This window comes from Panthera onca, chromosome D3, assembly GCF_046562875.1.
Source record: "Panthera onca isolate mPanOnc1 chromosome D3, mPanOnc1 haplotype 2, whole genome shotgun sequence".
Classification (NCBI taxonomy): Eukaryota; Metazoa; Chordata; class Mammalia; order Carnivora; family Felidae; genus Panthera; species Panthera onca.
The window spans coordinates 89,767,356-89,786,691 of NC_138350.1; positions in this window are offsets into that span (position 1 = coordinate 89,767,356).

The following is a 19,336-nucleotide window of genomic DNA, read 5'->3' on the forward strand; positions in this document are numbered from 1 at the left end:
CTCTGCTCACGCCAGAAAATACACGCATGATCTGTCTGGCTCGCAGGCACAGTGCCGGTGAGCTCAGGATGCCCTTGAATTGACCCTCAATTTGTTTTGGTTCATTCAAGATTCCAGGGAAGGACGTCAACCTCAAAGCACTTGAGGAATGGTGACATGATCTCTGGTGTCCCTTTGCCTTTAATGGAAGTGAGCGGGGGTGGGGGGGAGACACATCTTGAGGCTGGTTGAGGCAGCCACTTGGCTGCAAGGGACACAGTGGCTGTCTGGGGGGCTCGGTGTCCGTGGTGGGGTCTGACGACCTTTCTGGTGACATCAGGGCACGGGCCAGAGGCCTGGGGGAGGTTCTCGTGGCCGACGCCAGCACTCAAAAGGGGCATTGTTTGAATGTTGGTTGTTTCAGCGATACAGTATGGCATGGCTGTAATTAGAATTACATAAAAATAAAATATGACAAAATATTATAATAGCCATATAATAAAAATAAAATAAAAATCGCATATGAACATAAAATAAAAACAATTTTAAGCAGGTCATGTACCATGAGCTTTCTAAATAATAAAAACCGAGCAACATGAGTAGTTTCCTCTTGGTTCTTTTTTTAATGTATCTTCTTCAGATCCACCTTTCAGGAAAGTTCCACTGGAGCAGAAAGTTGATGCATGCAGGCTTCTAAGGCTCGGACCGCCTCCCCAAGGACCGGGGACCGTCGTGCTCGAGCGTGGGGCAGAGAGGAAAACGGTGCCCTGTACAGCTTTACTCCACGTCACCAAATAAACAACCTGCCGAGAAAGCTGAATCGGTCCTGCCAGTGATGACGGGACGAAAGCAGGTCAGAGGACGAGCTGTCCCTGGGGAGAGATTCACAATCGGTCCTTCAGGAGGCCGGAGGGGGATTTGAAAGGCTGGTGAGGTGGGATCTGGGGGTGAACTCCTGCTTCTGATTCTGTCCTTGAGTTTGCCCTTTGAGTGAAGGAAGCCAAGAGGCAGAGGCGAAAAGGAGGAAGGTGGCTGAGGAGGTCAGCTGTGGTCACCGGCCACCCAGGGCCCTGCCTTCCTTGTCCTCCCTGGGCTCCTACCTGCCCCAGTGCTCCTCCCACACAGAAGTCAGAAACCCTGAGCACTGTCCGTGCCTGGATGCCCCTCTTGGCTGTGTGGGACCCTTTGGGAGCCATGTTGGTTTTACAAGAAGGCTGGGGTGAGGCCGGCGCAGACTAGGGCAGAGGGTCTAAGTTCTCAATGTAAGAATTAAGAGGTTGTCTTTATTCTCAGTTCACTGCAGGCTCTACCTTGGAGTGTGAACATGCATTTCGGTTCTGTCTCTGCAAGTGCACCGTCGCACGGCCTGATCACCTCCCTACAGTGTGTACCCGGGTCCCAGGGGAGCCAGGTGGCCCAGGACGCATGCCTATGGGGCGACTGTCTTCACAGAGGCTTCATGTCAACAAAACACCAGCAGATTTGGTGCCAAGAGGCCAAAAGGCAAAGTGCCCGCTGGAATTGAATGTGGACAGTGTAATATGTTCTTACATCTACCTGGAGAAACCATTTTTATTCCCGTACGACATGGTCCTGTTTTCCCTTTATTTTTTCCTCCCGGACTCTTTGCTATTGCAGCTCTATTTTCCAGTGTTAAACATTTAAAAATTATTATCAGAAAGAGAGTAATTTATCCTGCTTGAGAAACGGTAAAAGGCCGTGTCAGCAAAGAGTTAGCACACAGAAAAACAGGTTTACCTGGCTCAGATGCACATCTGCTTAGACTCAGCCCTTGGGGGCAAATGATTCGGTCCAGGGAGACTCAGTCCTGGGAAAGATACGGGTTTTTTTTCTTTAATTTGCTCAACATCGAGAGTCTCGGCCCCTCCCTCATTGTAAAGATGCTCAAAATCCAGGGACTAAAGAGGGCTGGAGATGAAGGAAAGGAAAGAAAAAACCATTTACCAAGAGGCTCTTTCATCAGCCCGGTTGACACTAGCAAAGGACAGAGGTTACCTACCTAAGAAAATCAGAACCAAATCTGATTCTTCTGTCCCATTGGGGAAAACCATAGTGGTTAGTCTCCAAAACAAGTGTATATGTGGTATGCATTGGCAGGGCTCGCTAAAAGACTGCTTATGACTTTCAGAGGGCGGCCTGGCCAAGTGATCATTACGAAAGATTTATAATGCAACTTTCATTGACGCGCTATCTGTCACATTGCAATTGCTTCTGTGATTAGTTATTACAAACACCTAGCAAAAGGACGCCCAACAAACTGAGATGAAGGGAGGCTGGGCAGCTTTTCCAGAGCCATATTCCAAAAAATCAAACGAAAAGGGTTTGGTTTTCATTCCCAACCTCCCCACCTGGCCCTGAGAATCGCACGGCCTCCCCCCTTCCCGGCTGGCATGCCAAGGGAGCACTGAGAAGTGGCATCTGCTGCATTCCAGAATATTCAGAATTCTTATGCAACCCTTAAAATATTTCCATTTGCTTTTAAAATAAGAAAACTCTAAAAAACATGGCCCAGTTCCCTTTTAAATTGCTTTACAAGTAGGAGAGGTGCTAAGATTTTCAAACTCTTTTTAACCCAATTCTGGAAAGCATGGAGGGATTTTTTTCCCCCCTTAACCTCCTGAGAGCTATTTAGTGAAAGATTTGTATGTAGTAGTTTTCATTTTTGAGAAAAAATTTGAGGTGAGATTATGGTTAGTTTTCTTTTGTTTTGCTTGTGTTTTTATTGTTTTTTTGGCAATCAGCATATGCATGTTTGTAATAAGGACCATACATTTTTTTTGGTTTTGTTTTTGTTTTAAATAAAAAAAAACCAAAAAGGGCTGCAGTATGTTAGGTACGATGGGCAAGGAGGTGAACATTTGGAAGTGATCTCTTCCTGGAGGAGCAGGCCCTCGTGACCCCCAAGCAAACACGCCTGTTCAAGAGATTCCCGGCAGGAGCCTGCAGATCTCTTTCCAGACTCTCCTTAGGGCCGATGAGTTGGGGACATTAAGCATCACCTCCATGTTGCGTCGCTTACATGGGGTGGCCATGGACAGTGGCCCAGGATGTTCATGTGAACAGAGACCACATGATGGCTAAAGGCTCCTCTTCACGCTGGCGTCTCAGACAAGCTTGTGAAGGGCTTTGGGTTCTTTGCAGCAAGACGATGATGGCCGCACAGACTCAAACTCAAGAAGACCCACTTGCTGACTGTCTACCATGCCTTTTATAGAAAATTGAAATCAGTCCAAGAGTAGAGAGAACAGCATAGGGCAAACTGTGTCGATATCACCCAGCTCTGACAACCATCCGCTCTTGCCCAACCACTCCCTCTGACAGTGGGCTTTGTATTAAATCAATGCAAAGAGAGAGAGGGAGACACAGAATCCGAAGCCGGCTCCAGGCTCGGAGCCATCAGCACAGAGCCTGACGCGGGGCTCGAACTCACGAACCGTGAGGTCATGACCTGAGCCGAAGTCAGATGCTCAACCGACTGAGCCACCTGGGTGCCCGGACAGTGGGCGTTTTAAAAATCAAATCTCAGACATCACAGTATTTCATCTGTAGACACTTCAGTATTTTTCTGTCGAGACTCTTCAATACAAAAACAACAAGAAAAATAAGCACACTGTCATTACCCCACCTCAAACGAAACAATACTTTCTTAAATTCACTGAATATCCAGTGTTCTCTTTGTTTTGTGTGTATCTCATTGTTTTTTTTTTTTTTTTTTCAGATCTGAGTTCAAACAAGGTTCACACATTGTATTTGCTTCATCTACCTCTTAAGAATCTTAACGGATAGGGGCCCCTGGGTGGCTCAGTCAGTTAAGCGTCCAACTTTGACTCAGGTCATGATCTCACCGTTCGTGAGTTTGAGCCCGTGTCCGGCTCTGTGCTGACAGCTCTGAGCTTGGAGTCGGCTTCAGGTTCCATGTCTCCCTCCCCTGCTTGCACGTGCTCTCTCTCTCTTCTCTCAAAATTAAATAAACATTAAAAAAATAGTAAAAAAGGAAGAAGCTTAACTTATAGGCTTACCTCTTTCTGTTCCTGGGTAATTAGTTGTTGAAGAAATGGAGTATTTGTCTTATGGAATTTCCCACATTCTGGATTTCATTGATTGCATCCCTCTGTGTTGTTTAACGTGTTCTTCTATCCTCGTGTTTCCTAATAACTAACAGTTATGTCTAGATCACTTCCAAATTTTTTTTGGAAGAGTAATTTATAGCTCACTGGCACTGGCTAAAAAATGTCTACACTTATGAAGACTTTGAAACTATTTCGAAACGCTCCAGTGGTGATTATTTTAAATGTGATACTTACATGAGTTTTGATAGTACGCAAAAAATGGGGGCAGTATTATTTTGGTGATTTAATCTTCTCCCAGGCAGTGGAATTCTACTTGAAGATTTTTACTTTTACTCTCTGAATGCCAGGACAAACTTGGACAGAGGTCAAAGCAGTCCTCAATAAACTAATAAAGAACATTATAGAACTAATACATATAGAACTATATTCAGAATATAGCGCTCTAGAACTAATAGAGAACTACTATAGACACTTCTGGGGGTGCCTGGGTGGCTCAGTGGGTTAAGTGTCCGACTCTTGGTTCCAGCTCAGATTACGATCCCACGGTTTGTGAAATTGAGCCCCGCGTCAGGCTCTGTGCTGACAGCATGGAGCCTGGTTGGAATTCTCTCTCTCTCTCTCTCTCTCTCTCTCTCTCTGTGTCTGTCCCCCGCTCATCCTCTGTCTCTTTCTCCCTAAATAAATAAATAAATGAAAAAGAAACTTCTGACAGGCCCCTTATCAAATTTCAGAGGAGGTGACACATTCCTGCCCTGCTCTGGGAGGGGCAGGGCATCCACTGTCAGCAAAGGAGACTCATCACGGGGTCCCCAAAGAGAGGATGTGGTCAATATGGAATGGGCAGAGAAGATTTGGACAGTGTGGACACGGTTTGTATACATTTGTAAAGATGACGTATTAGTTGAGCTGTAGTCCAAGGTGCCCTATAGATGGCATTTAAAATTTTACCATACCGTCCATTTATTCACCCAAAAGAAAGGAGGCAGCCAATCTGGCACACTGCCTTACTCCCCCATCACTACCCGCCCCCCCAAGTCCCCCGGGGCTCTGACTGTGTCCCTGGCTCACCACCTGACTGGCCGCCACAGGCGTGGGAATGAGATGCAATTAGTGGGCATGTAAATGGCTGTTCTAAATGCAAACTTGAGCTCAGGGCCCACCCGGGCCTCGAAGAAATCATTCCGATTAGACCATCGAACGTTTGATTGCCAATCACTTCCATCGGTGTTGCTGGAACAGTTTCCAGCTGGACCGGAGGGCTGATGGGGCCTCTAGCCTCCAGCCCTGTGCTGCTATGCTTTCGAAGCCTCTGAAAGAAGGAAAGGACGTTATGTAAAGCACAAACAGTTTCGTGCCAAGACAAGGAGACCAACAGGGCCCTCCAGGGAAGGGAGCTTCTGTTCATGAACACCAGTCCCAGGATGGTGCTCGCCCTGCCAGGAAAGGGGTGAGGCTTCTGAGTGCTGGGCGGTGAGCAGCCTGTTCAAGGTTGCCAGGAGTTTATTTGTAGTGGTTTTATGAGTTGGAGGTGGGGGACAGGGGCATCGCCCTTCTCGTTGGGCCTGTTTTGTGTGGAGGTAGGTGGTGAAATGCAAAAGCCAAGTGTCCAGAGACCGTTGTTACCACGGTCGATCTTTCTGTCCCCCGCTGGCTGACACGGGGTGCATCCTGAAGAGGGTTTCTCCACGTTAGAGCTGCCGTATGGTCATCAGTGTGAACGGATCCAATGGGTCCAGGAGTAGAGGGTGGGAAGAGGGATATTTCGTCCTCCTGGACGCTTTCTATCTTTCGGGCTAAAGTGATCTGCTTCTCCTCCTCAGACAATGCTGCCTAGCACTTAAAACTACTCTAATTAATCTTTTTTGGGGGGGGGGCAAGGAGGTGTTTTGAAAACGTGACAGGCACTCATGAGATAGATAATGGATGGATGGTGAGCGCGAAGGGGGCCCAGCAGCATGCTCGTGGCTGGTGAGGCAGGGTGTGTTAAACATAATTCGGGGAAGATTCAGCCCTCCAGGACAAAAAATGAAAGAGGCATTTAATTGGAACACTTAGCAATCACAAAACCAAGACAGAGGTTAAATTGTTTTGAGCAAGAGAAATTAATACATTAAAGGTTACATTTCCAACTGCGAGGCAGTGAGCTGGGCTCTTCGGTGGTGTCAGAATTACATAAGGCAGGAGAAATGGCTCTGAAATGATTGTGGAATCATTAACAAAAGGCAAGGCAGAGTAAGACACTTCCCAGCAGGAAGGCACGAAGAAGAATAAAGACATGGAGAGAGCTCATTAAGAATGAATTGCAGACCATAAACATTTGAAACCACTAAGTGTGGAGTTCTATCTGTTATCTAATGACTCAGAAATTATAAAACTAGCAATGACTTTCAGAAAAGGAGTTGACTTTGCAGGAGGTTGTTTGCCATTACACACGTAAAAAGGTATTTTTTTTTTTTTTTTCAGCCGGGGGAAAAAAAAAAAGATCTCTCATCTTGGTAAATCAGCACAATTTAAGCCACTTCAGCTATCCTTGACAGATTTTTCTTCTGTATAATTACACATTGTCTCAGATTTAGTTATGAGGATATTGAAATGAACGTGCTGGGAGGGGAAGCCATGGGGGAAGGGGAGGAGGAGCAGGGAGAGGTCCGAGTCCACACCTTGCCACCCAATTGCAAATTGACTCACCACTTCGTCTCCAGAAAGATCTAGAAAGCTACACTGAGAAAGCCTTGCCAGTAAATCCTCCAGAGTGGACTCATGCTTTGTTTTGATTGAGGGAGACTCCATTTGTGTTGCTGTTAATTGCATGGTTTGCTAGACAAAGAGTCGGGCTAAATGAAATGAGATAATCCATCCGTGGAATTCACTCCCCCCACCCCCGTGCACCCTCCTCCAGGCAAGAAAAAGGGACTCTTGAAACTTGAATGATTTAAGACTCCATACTCTGGCCATGTGTGAACCCTTTAATCTTCCAGAGTATCTGGTGCCATACTTGCAAATGCCCTTTATTTTGTGATTAACCCAAGTCCAAAATGCCAGAAGAGCATCAAACCACATGACTGGGCATCACACCCAGGTCCCTAAAGTGCCTCTTGGGAAAATAGATGAAGCCCCTGTAATGTGCTGTCCTTCCGGAAAGAGCAGCGTTGAGAGCAGCTGTGGGAAGCCCTGGAAGGAGAGAACAAGGCTGTCCTAATGGCTTTTAGAAGCCAAGGCTTTCGCTGGGCAGCGTGATGTCCAGCGGCCTCTATTACTCAGAGGGAGGCATATTCACAGACAGCTCTTTGCAATAATTAGCACCGTTTCAAACTCCCCGTGCCTCGCAAGAAATGCAGAAGTTGACAAAGCCTGTGTGAGCCTTTCTAAATGCCTCCTGGTCTGTTGCAGTAATCCTTCCACATGCCCAGCAGGGTGGGGCTGGCTTCCTCATCCTTCCTGAGCCACCAGTTGGAGGGAACAGGGTTCGAATGAACCTCAAGATGTCGGAACAACTACCAGTATTAAGAAAATTCACCAGTGAAGACGTTCATCACAAAAACAGATTACCAAACACATTGAGGAGCCTCCTTGGGGAAAGCTACTCATCTGTCTTCAACCTTACGATGCTAAGATTACACATTCTCCGGGTACTGGACATTTCATAGATGAACAGAAGCTCCATTCTCTTTCCACTCATTGCTAGTGCCTATGGTCAGCAACGTCCTGAAGAGACAAATGGTCTTTTTAGTTGACCGGGGGTCCTTTATCCAGTGAGCTTCTAAGTGAGGGCACCATGTAGACTCAGTGATTTACTGGGGTGCAAGTAGGTTATATATGTAACATATACCTATAATATATACATTATGTGTGTATATATATATATGCATATATGTATATATGTATTTTTTTTTCATTTTTTTTTAAAGAAGAAAGTTGGCTTTGTGAACATCACCAATGAGGTTGACATTGGTGTCTCATATTTTCAGTGTGTTAGATAGTCAATCACGTGTGTCTCACAGTCCCTGAGCTAAGTCGAGGGTAGGAGGGAACTCTACAGAGCAGAAGGCAAATCGACAGTGAAGTTCAGAGTATTGACGTGCGTGTGTGTGTGCCCAGCTAAGTGACTTTACAGATCATATCTCCTAGTTTTAACCAAATCTACCCTTGCAACATGGACATGTGACTTCATGAGAATCTCAAAAGGAAGCCGCAGGTCAAAGGCGGTACTAACAATGCAGTAACAAGCCAACAGCAAGAAATCGCCAACTTTGACGTTTCCATCCTTCAGAGCAAGACTGCTTCCGCCACAGTAACGGCCAAATCCGACACAACGTTGACCAAAAATACTTCGGTAATCAAGAGTATAATTGGAAATATTTACAACCACTGTCTTTAAGGGTGGGAGTCAACCTAAGTGTTGATTATATATATTATACCTTTGCGAGTTATTGCTTCCAACAATGATAACAAGTATCATGAAATACAGGTTATACATGAAAAAGAACCTGAATTTTGAACTGTTCTTTAAATTGTATCGCAGTGACTTAAATCAGCAGTCCTCAAACTTTTTGGTTCCGAGACCCCTCTATATTTATTGGTGAACTCGAGGAACTTCTGTTTATGTGGGATGTATCTATTGGTATTTCCGATATTAGAAATTAAAACAGGGGCGCCCGGGTGGCTCACCCTGTTTCGTTAAGTGTCCAACTTCGGCTTAGGTCATGATCTCATGGGTTCGTGAGTTCAAGCCTCACGTCGGGCTCTGTGCTGACAGCTCACAGCCTGAAGCCTGCTTCAGATTTTGTGTGTGTGTGTCTCTCTCTGCCCCTCCCCCGCTCACTCTCTGTTTCTCTCTCTCAAATATGAATAAACATTAAAAAAAGAAATTAAAGCAGAAAATTAGAAATATTTCTTTATTAATTCATTTAAGCACATCAATAAAGAAATTGCTGTTTATTTTATGCTAACACAAATAACATTTTTAATAAAATGTTTCATAAAACAGCTATATTTTTCAAAGCAAAAAAATAAGTGAGCAGAGTGGCATTGTTTACACTTTTGCAAATTTCTTCAATGTATGGTTTAATACATATCTGGAGTTTTGAATCTGCTTCTGCATTTAATCAAATGTCATATGTTTTTTTTTGTTGTTGTTGAAATACATGAAGAAAATATGGCCTTATACAGTTATGTAGATGGAAAAGGGAGGAAGATTTTAATAGTCTTTTCAGATAATTGTAGATATTCTCTGATACTCCACCAAAATTCAACATGTGGGTATTTCTTAAGAGTTAATAGTAATCTGGGGGCGCCTGGGTGGCTCAGTCAGTTGAGAGTCCGACTTCAGCTGAGGTCACGATCTTGCGGTCAGTGAGTTCGAGCCCTGAATCGGGCTCTGTGCTGACAGCTCAGAGCCTGGAGCCGGCTTCGGATTCTGTGTCTCCCTCTCTCTCTGCCCCTCCCCCATCCATGCTCTGTCTCCCTCTGTTTCTCAAAAATGAATACACGTTAAAAAATTTTTTTTAAAGTTAATAGTAACATGGAATCTGAAACCATATCAATGAACTTCTGTGCTAATATTAAAATCCTTTGCGGGGCACTTGGGTGGCTCAGTCAGTTAAGTGTTCCACTTTGGCTCAGGTCATGTTCTTGAGGTTTGTGAGTTCGAGCCCTACGTCGGGCTCCACGCTACCGGTGCGGATCCTCTACCACACTACCGGCTTGGGATTCTCTCTCTCTCCCTCTCTCTCTCTCTGCCCCTCCCTCAGTTGTGCATGCTCACACTTTCTCTCTCTCAAGATAAATTTTAAAAAACCCACACTGGTCCACTGAGCTATGCAGATCTTCCAAATGTTGACATATTTCATCATACACTATCAAAATATCACATTCGTTAATATCACCCACTCTCATCAGCAAAGTCTTTGAGTTTTGGGAAGCTGTCAAGCTCCCGGTGATAGACAATGTCTTTCAAAATTCTAATTTTCACTTGAAAGATTGAATTTTATCCTTGGCAACAAATACCATCCGTTGTTTTCCTTCGAGTCACAGGCTCACTCGATTTGTTTTGAGAAAATATCTGCCAAATACCCAAGTGTGAATAACCATAGCTTGTCTCTTAGTCATTCTCTGAGGGAAAATCGTGTCCTATGAACAAAGCGCCTAGATCAGCTCTCAGCTCCAACCCGTCCCGAGCCCGCCTCCTTCCTTTGGTGCAGTCTGAATGCTTTCGATGCAGATTCCACTCACCCCTCGGCACACTGAAAAGGCATGCATCCGAAGGTTGAGAGTCAATAAAATGATAATTCTATTTACTTCATCAAGTAAATGAAGCTGGGTTTGTTTGTTTTTTTGTTTTTTTTGGTAAGGTGGGTTTGTGGCAGTGAAAGTACAATGAAAAGTACAATGACTAGGGTAGCAGTGTGTAGGTGTGTGTGCTTGTGCTCACCACCGATTGTGCACCATTAGAGCAAAGGCTGACCCAGTGCAAAAAGGCAAAGAACACCCAGAGCTAGACTATAATAGTTTTGGCCTCGAGAACTGACTGAACAGGTCTTGGGGACCCTAAGCGACAATTAGCTACCGCGGGATAAACGCTAGTTTAAAGCAAGATTTTCAAAGGTAAGGGATATTCGATCATATCGCTTAAAATAAGAAAATGAATGGAAAGTACATCAGTTAATTTGAAATTTGAACCATTAATAAATAAAATAATTTAAAACAGTATGGACGTAATCTTATTTTAGTTATCTATTTCTTATAGATTATAATGGGTATGATACTAGTGGTGGTTTTATAATTTATAATTTATAAATACATAATTATACCTATATTGGGTCTACGTGCACAAACTTTTAAAGGTTTTTTTTTTTTTTTTCATGGTAGGTGTTCATAAGCAAATAATTTGGAGCTCACTGCTTTGGCCCAAGAAGACAGCCTGGAGGCTGATGTATACATCAACGCTGGAGGGAACCTCCAAGAACCTCTGATTCTCAGACAGCCTTCCGTGAAGGGAGGGTTTGGGATTAGTGAAAGTGGAATAAAACATTCCATAGGGAAGAGAAGGGCACTAATGGGACCACATGGAAAGCAGCGTCAGTAGGGAATAGAGCATTTCCCTAAGTCTGGAGATACGGGCTTCTCTCTCTCCCTTCCCTTCACATCTGGTCATTTACAGAGTTGTATAGACCTCACTTCCTTAATGACTCTGGGTCCTCCCATTTTATCATTCTCCACCATCTGGGTTCAGGCCTCTTTCCTTCCCACGTCTGCTTGCTCTGTGCCCTTCTTCATGGCACGGGAATGGATTTTCCAACACCGGACATTCAGTTCTCCTTGAAAAGCCTTTGGTCTTCCTGTGACCTTTGGGGTAGAACTCCAGGTCCTTAGGACAGCGCTCATGCCCGTGGCTGGGATGCTGCTTTGCGTCTTGGCCCCATCTCTTCCCCGCCTCCCCCTTCCCCAGAAGTGGAACTCTGCTTTGCACATGCTAGTCCCTCTTCTAGGAATGCTCTTCCCCCACCGTCCTCCTGCCTTATACCCCATCCTTTTGCTTTGCACCCACCCCCCAATCCCTGATCTGGATTAAACCTTGAAGAATCGGGCCACGTTTCCTTTCCTATTGGCAGATATTTCTTATTTAATTTTGGTTTCAAACCCTGGTTATACCACATAATATCTTTAGACTTATCTTTAGCTGCTTTATTTACCCTCTCTGGGTCTCTGAATTTCAATTTCACCTATTAAAGGCTGGTCTCATTGCTTACTGTGAGCATTAAGTGAGACCAACACATGGAAAGTGTCTAGCACAGTACTAGACTTGAGCAGACTGGTGTTTGAGTAATAACTAATAATAGTATCTCTGTTGCCATCTGTACCCACATCCTTTCAACACTATGCTGCCAACACATGCTTACATTCCTTTGTCACGATCTTCTTGTCATCAGGGGCTGCCCCTCGTTCCCTCTCATGTCCCTAATGACTGACACCATGCTAACACACTACAAGCACCCAATAAATGCTTATTAAATGGATGACACAAATCAGAAATAAGGGTGAGAAAACATGGCTTCCTCTACCCAACATGGCAGCCGCCAGCCACATGTGGTTTTTAAAATTTAAATACATGTAAATTAAATCAAATTAGAAATCAGTCCCCCAGTCGTCCCAGCCACATTTTAAGTGCTCAACAGCGTCATTTGGCTAGTGGCTGCTCCATTGGACAGCAGAGATCATGGCACATTTCCATCCTTGTAGAAAGTTCTGACGGGCAGTGCTGCAACATTACATTTTCCAACTAGTGCCGCTGGTTTCCACGTCTCTCTCTCTCTCTCTAAAAGCCTTGCATGCAATGCTTTTGAGATGGGAGAAATGGTAACAGTACTAACATTAGCAAGACATAAAAACTCCTTAAGTCAGAAAACTGTGCAACAATGCCATTGGCCGCGCACAAGTAAGACATCTTGGCAGTGAGAGGGAGGAAGGCCCTTGGGACCCATCTGCTCAGTACTTCTGCCCTACCCGAGGAGGGTCCTTTGCCTGCACAGGCTGGCCAGGCGGGGAAGCTAGCCCTGTGACTCTGGTGCCATCATGGAGACAGGACGGCTCGTTGGCTGGACTTGAAGTGAAGATGGGAACCATTGTCACATCTGTTCTGCTGCTGCTACTGTGTGTAGCCACAGCCAGAATGGGCTCGTAATGGCCTTCGGGGGGAAATATTTGATTGTAGTGTGTAGAGTCTGTCATCACCGATGGGCTGTCTTTTCCCGGGAAGTGACACAACGTTTCTTTTTCATTTGAGCTGCCCCATCTCTCTGTGGGCGACGGCCCATCTCTACCAGAATGCCCATTGTTGTCATGATAATGCCAAATTGGTGGGCTGTGCCCTAGACCCTCATTAATCATGACCTCTCATTTAGTTTTAAATAGAGCAATACGCTAGTGCATATAAAGTTTGCCCGGAAGCTAATTGTGCATCCAGGGTTCACAGGAGGACGGTTAATAGGAGACAGCCATGGCTTCTTAGGCCTCTCTCTTGGTCTAGAACTTCCTCTTATGCTCATGCCAGGCACTGAAAGCGTGGCCAAAATGTGCACTGGCTTTTTGGTTCTGTTTTCCAGTTACTTGGATAAGAGGGCATTGTTTGACTGCATCCTGCCAAGGTAGCAGAAGTCGGGGACAGCTTTCAAGTTTTCAGTGCCAGCAAAGACTTGGTGGCAAGTAGGGCTTCCCTGGATCTGAATTATACATGACCCAGGTTTTCAGGATGATTAATAGGCTGCAGCACTGTGCTCCTGTGGAAATGTGACTCACACAGTCTCTGGCAGAAATCTTGAGTGACGGGAGAGGTGTCCTCGGGTTAGGGGCACATCCCAATGCCAACGCTGGACCAGAGGATGTCAGAGATTGGAGAGACATTAGAGGTCACTGAGCTCAAACGTCTACTCTTAGAGACAACAAGACAGAGACCTGGTGAGCGGGAGGCACTTCCCGGAACCAAGGCTAGAACCAAGTTCTCTTGACTTGTGGTCTTGGGTTCCCAACACGGCACTTGCTGTCTTCCTGTTAGATCCAACACTTGTATGTCGATTGTTCTGTTGCTAAGAGATGCTGTCTCCCGACTGAACTGTAAGCTTCGTGAGGATGGAGATCTTTTTCTAGTTTTCTTTAGAAGTCTCTAGAAATGTAAAGTCCATCTAGGGAAGACAAAACTAACCGACATGAAGAGTAATTGTATACTCACCCACGTGTCAAGGATTCAGATGAAGGAGATGGTCAAATGGACTCAAAGAATTGAAACAGCTTCATAGTGTCTGAGTTTCCCCTCAGCCAGTAGACAGAGGGAGGGAATACCCACCCAACGATGGGGAGGGAAGCAGATCTGCTTGGTTGGAACAAGGGGGGCCTACAGAAATTGTGGGGAACCGGGATGGATGGGAAAGGTGGCTGGGCTACTATGTGCCCTGAAAGCCAGGCTCAGCCATGTGTGCCATTCCAGTAGCTTCCGGGGCTCCGAGCTGAGAAGTGGCACGGTGACATTACAGCTGGACACAGAGTCCGGCGGCCTCGTGCAAGGTAGAGGGGACGTGGAGGAGGGGATGAGGGATACTCAGGATGTTAGGTAGAGATGCTTCCTCATAGACTGAGTAAAGCTGAGAACTTGGGGCTTGTGGTTACACTGACCTGAGTCCAAACACCTTTCCATCCCTTCCTGGTGGTGTGGCCTCATCCAGGGTACATTCTGTTACTTGGCTTTGGTTTACTCCAAGTGGAGGAGGGGGACAGGTGACGAGGCTGGGAGAGGCCTCTAGGCACTCGGACTGATGCGGAGGGCAACTGAGGCTCATCATGATGGGTCACTTCAACCCAAGTGGCCTTCACGCCTGATCCCTCGGCCGGGTTCCCCCACCTGTTCTCGAGGCTAGGGTGGCATTATCTGGTGACCTCTTGCATTCCTCTGAGACATCAGGGAGTCGTGGCTTAGTGGGCACCCTCTCAGCTGCGTGACAGTGCCTTCCTCCAGGAGAACCGCAGCTCAGTCCTGCCGAAGGCAGAGGGGGTGGGTCGGGGGCAGCGAGACTAATTGGGTCTGGAGGGAGACCTCCATGTGTTGTGTTGTTTCATCACCAAGGGTCTCTGGATGGCGCAGAAGGAAAGAGGCCCGGTGTGCGGTTTAATGGGCTGCAAGGCAGGTGGCATTTTGTAGAAACAGAGATACTTCCCATGGCCACGTCCTTATGTCCTGTCGGGTATGAGCAGAATACATGGGACAAATGAACGAGGTTACACTGGGGACGAAGCATCGGTGACCAACCCCCATTACTTCCTGAGTGTCGGAGAACAGGGTCCATGAGAGACAGCGCGTGAGTGTATGGAGGTGTGAGTGTGCGTGAGTGTTGGGGGAGGGGAAGCGGATGTGGGGGGGTCGTCCGAGGAACCGGCAAAGCCTCGCTCAGCTACGGATGGATACCTTCTCCTGCACCGGCCGACACCGCGAGGGGCACCCCCCACACCCCGAACGCGGCCCGGCCCGGACACTGCTAACAGGAGAGGAAGAGAAAGCTAATACTTGACCGGAGAGCCAAACTGCCCCCGGGGCCTTCTCCCCTGTAAGTGTGCACGGGTAGCTCCCATGCTAGAGGGCGGACGCGGCCAGCCAAGGTCAAGTGAGCCCCGCCACCAGGACATCTCCGGAATGGCCCCAAGTGAGCGGGGGAAAATGCCTCAGCAATAACACACCAGCACACAGGCCTAGAAAAGTGCAAACGAGCAAATCCTGAAAGATACCACTCCCGACACCCCCACGCAACAGACAGGATTTGAAAGGGGGTGAGAATTCCAGATGGGGGGAACCCAGAGGAGAAAGGCAGAAATACCAGAAACGGCGCGCGTCGTGTTTCACCGGGGGCCAGGGCGCAGGGAAACACGAGGCAGTGCTCGCCCCCCCCCCCCCCCCCCCCGCTGGAGGAACGTTGCCCGTGAACCTGCCTGGCTCCCTGTGCGTCCTCCGAGGCACGGGCTGCGGGAAGACAGGCGGGAGCGGGAGCAGCACCGTAGACAGGAGCCGAGATGACCGATTCGCTGCGGACCAAGTAAAAGGCCTCACGCGCACAAACACAGCCCTCGTTTACTGATAGCCGTGCGAGTCCTGCACGGCCGCCTGCGTATAACCACAGGCCACAGACACAACCCCCAGCCGAGGTGGCCAGATCCCGGCAGTTGGACCCCCGAGGACGCACGTGCGGGGTAATTTACCCTTTATTTAAAATCCAAAGGCGTCTCGTTACTGGGAGCCCTTGGCTCTCTTCTTCTTGCCGTTTGGAAGGAGCTACAAGAAATGCTTTGGGATTTCGAGGTAAAATTTCACAATCGGTATGTCTTTACTTTCTCTCCCTTCAACCAAGACATCCTTTCCTGGAGTCCTTTATCTAGTGCTTTGTATACATATTTTTAATCCTATACAAAAATGATAGGATGTCAAGAAGGATCTATAATAACACCATTTTTTTATTTCACTTCAAAGACTTGGCAATTTCTGATCTGTGCGACATTCACACTCCTTCAGGGTCACACGGCATCTTGCAGCCTTCATAAAATGATTAAATATTTTAAACAGCTCCTGCTTATACCTCCATCGCCCCTGGAGACTGATACCGTTATCGTTTTTGTCAAAGCCAGTTTCCATCCGCATTTGTCATTCCTGCTTGCATTTATGAGTTATCAATCGCCACGTCAAAATGCAAAATAACTGATGTTCTTTGGGCGGTATTGGATGGTCTATCTGGGGCTTTTAATCAATGCTGATTTTTATTTTCCATACCCATACATAAATCTTTACCATTCTGGGCCACATATAATGCGTTTGTACAAAACGCAGTGACAGAAGCAGTAGTTACATTATCAAACATTATACCTCGGGGCTAACTGAGTACCAAGGGCTTTCAAAAGGGAACAGTGGGAATTGCTGAGCAGGAGACAGGATCGCGGTGGAGAATATAAGGAATTGGCTGTTGCCGTTTATAAATCAACATCCTGCTAGCTAATCCTTCTCACTTAAATACGGTCCAAATTCTTTCCCCGATCCTCTGCAACTTAGTCATTGTTTTTTAAAAGGCAAAGTTTGCATAATCTACACAAATAATAATGAGCTGTATTTTCTATTTCTCCAACGTTTCCCCAGGGGCATAAATTCAAATGGCGGTGCCGAACTTTTTCCGGAATATCTCCTTTCCAACTGATAACTGGAATTTTCCTTGCAATTTTTCCCCCCCACCCCCGTCGATCTAAGAGAGAACTGGCTTTGCCCTTTAAAAGGGCATTTGCCTGGATGAACAGTAACCGTTGCAGAAATCATTCAAACGAGACACTCGTGCCCAGTGGGTTCCTGGCATGCGCAGACACCCAAGGCCGTGGAAAATCACACGGGGAGGTAGAAAGCAGCTCAGAGTGGAATACAACACAAGTGTGCGGCCAGCGGAATCCAGGAATCCACGGGTACTCATCGTCTTTCTTGAAAGATTAAAGCACATTATCGGTGGCTTCCAAGTATAGTCATTGCCATCCGCTGGCTTCTTCATGGCCCCACTGTAAACTAATTGGCCTTTGCTCCTACTTTGGGCCCGTCTTTCATCTCAGGACTCGAAACTGCCATCAGTTAGCTCCCCCGGCAGCTGAGCCAGTGACAGGGCAAGGCTTGCAGTGGAAGGGGCCGTGGCTTAATTAGTTCTCTGGGTATTTGCAGCAGAAATCAAGAACCCGAACGGTTGCTGCTACAACAGACTTATTTTTGGAAAGCTTTGCAGTGGCAAAGATGTCTCCCAATATCCGACGCAAGAAATTAAACAAGAGAACCAGCACGTCTCGTGGAGGGGTGGCCAGTGGCCGAGACTGAGGCTAGATCAACGCGTCCGAGAACTCGGGAGCGCTCCTAAACCGGGGTGCTGTTTGAGAGGCAGTTTCGAAAGGCAACTTCTGAATAGCTAATTCAGAAGAGTACAGTTTGATGAAAATGGCTTTCTCTACTGTGTTTCAAGAGGCAATATGTTCTGTATTGAATTCAAGTGCTCACAGCTTAACAAAATCAGTGAGTAGCCAGCCTCATTTGGCAACTTGTGTGTTCAATAAGCAGCATGTGATAACTTCAACATTTATTTATCTGCACATGGGGAGACCAACTCACTCACCAAACAAGAAGTCCTTGCCACCTCTGTGATTTCAAAGGAGGCGCGAGCGATGTGTCTTCAGAACAGTCAGGCAAAACCAGAGAGCAAGGCTGGGCCGTGGAAGGTGAGGATTGCCAAGCATGGTTAGCACATGCCCCTGCTCTGTGTCTTGGGACATTCGAGGCCACGTCCAACTCCCTTACAGGGGGTAGGTCTTCAAATGTTGGGAAAACTCCTGACTCCTCTCTCTTATTTGTTGGGTTCTGCTTATTTGGGTTGGCCTTGTATCCTTTCCTCCTTTCTCCTTCCCCCCCTCCCCCCTCAGCATTGTCTTCGTCTCCAGAAGCCACCTGCATTGGCCACAGCCACCATATGCAATTGGATCAGGGATCAGGTCACGAGAGAGTAGCATCATGACCACTGTCATTCTGAGTGGCGCTGTTCTATTCATGCCTTCCAAGATTAATTTATTCATTCACTCAACAGATATTTGTAGAGCATCGACTGTGTGTCAGGTGAGGCGTGAGGCCCGGGGCACACAGTGGCTCGGCTGTCACAATACTCACGTGCATGGTGGGGTTTTCATGTGGCCAATGCTTCTCGGTGGCTAGGCCTGCTTTTTCCATTCGTTGCGGACAACAATGCAGCTGGTGCCGAGCGGGACCACAAAATGTTCTTCAAAGAATATTTCCACGGAGATGTCATCAGGTTGTCTTAGGGCTGAAACTATTCAACCACCACTGTTTTGGTTATTTCCGTTGCCTTACTAGCTATTCAGAGAGGACACCCCCTCCTCAGTCAGTCAATTCAGGTGAACCTCGGGCCTCTGAGGGAGCAGAGGAGGGAGGTACAAGTGAAGACGCTGGGAGCTTCAGAGAAGACACACAAGGCTGCTTTCTGGGGGATCAGAGGACCCCTGGGGCTGACACCACCCTACGGAAGCGCACAGCCCCCTGGGAGATGGCCCTGAGGTGGCCGAATCCTGGGAGGGAGAAACGTTGGATTTGCTGGACAATATACTCTTTCCTCATTCTTGCCGTGTCTTTACTGAGTTGCTATTTGAACGTGGCATGATTTCAGGCTCCGTATTCAGGGTCTTTCAACTGAACACCAGACAGATTTGGAAATGCACCTGTATCTGTTGGAGGGCTTTTCAACCAGGAGCAACTTGGCCCCTTCCTCCAGGGGCATTTGGGCAACGTCTGGAGATGTTTTGCGGGGAGAGGATGGGCTGTGTACTGGCATCTAGGCCACGAACGCTGCTAAATATCCTACAATGCACAGGATACCCCCACAACACAGGGTGATCTGGCCCCAAATATCAACAGGGCCGAGGGCGAGAAGCCTTGATTAATACACAGCAAAACCCTCCCAAAGTACATATTTGCATGGAACAGAAAAAAAGGAGGAAGAAAGAAAGAAAAATGAAGCTGTTTGTAATATGAATTTATATATTCGAGCCGGTGCAAGATAAGAGAAGACAATATGTCTTCTATTTTCTGCTTGATAAGAATTGATAAATGTTTATTAATACGGTATTTTTAAACCTCAATTTTTTTTTATTATTGAAGTATATACTCTAGAAACCCCGTTTCTATAAAGGCACAAGGTATGGATATAGAT